Below are 377 nucleotides of genomic sequence, written 5' to 3' on the forward strand. Positions count from 1 at the left end.
CACATAAAAACACCGCCTCCGCAGTCAAATGACCGGGACTGTGACGTCACGGTGACCAACAGTAAGACGGGCGTTGAGGACGAAGACGAAGATGAAGATGAAGGGAGGAGATGGAATGGGGAAGAAGGGGCAGTACGACTCCACACGCTAACGCACGCGCATGCTATGTTGTTAGCATCCCGGCTACATGCTAGAAGATATTGGTTGTTGGAAGCTACTTCCTCTGCAAAGATGTGACATTTTGGCAAATCTGTGTGTGTGTGTGTGACCTATAGCACTGCCCCCTCTTCATCTTCATCTTCATCAACGCATCCTGAAAAAATATCTCTGTCGCGTCGATCGTCGCTCATGTGTCCGTCACCGCTGTGCATTGCAGT

This window comes from Cynoglossus semilaevis, chromosome Z, assembly GCF_000523025.1.
Source record: "Cynoglossus semilaevis isolate Cse_v1.0 chromosome Z, Cse_v1.0, whole genome shotgun sequence".
In the NCBI taxonomy this organism is placed as follows: domain Eukaryota; kingdom Metazoa; phylum Chordata; class Actinopteri; order Pleuronectiformes; family Cynoglossidae; genus Cynoglossus; species Cynoglossus semilaevis.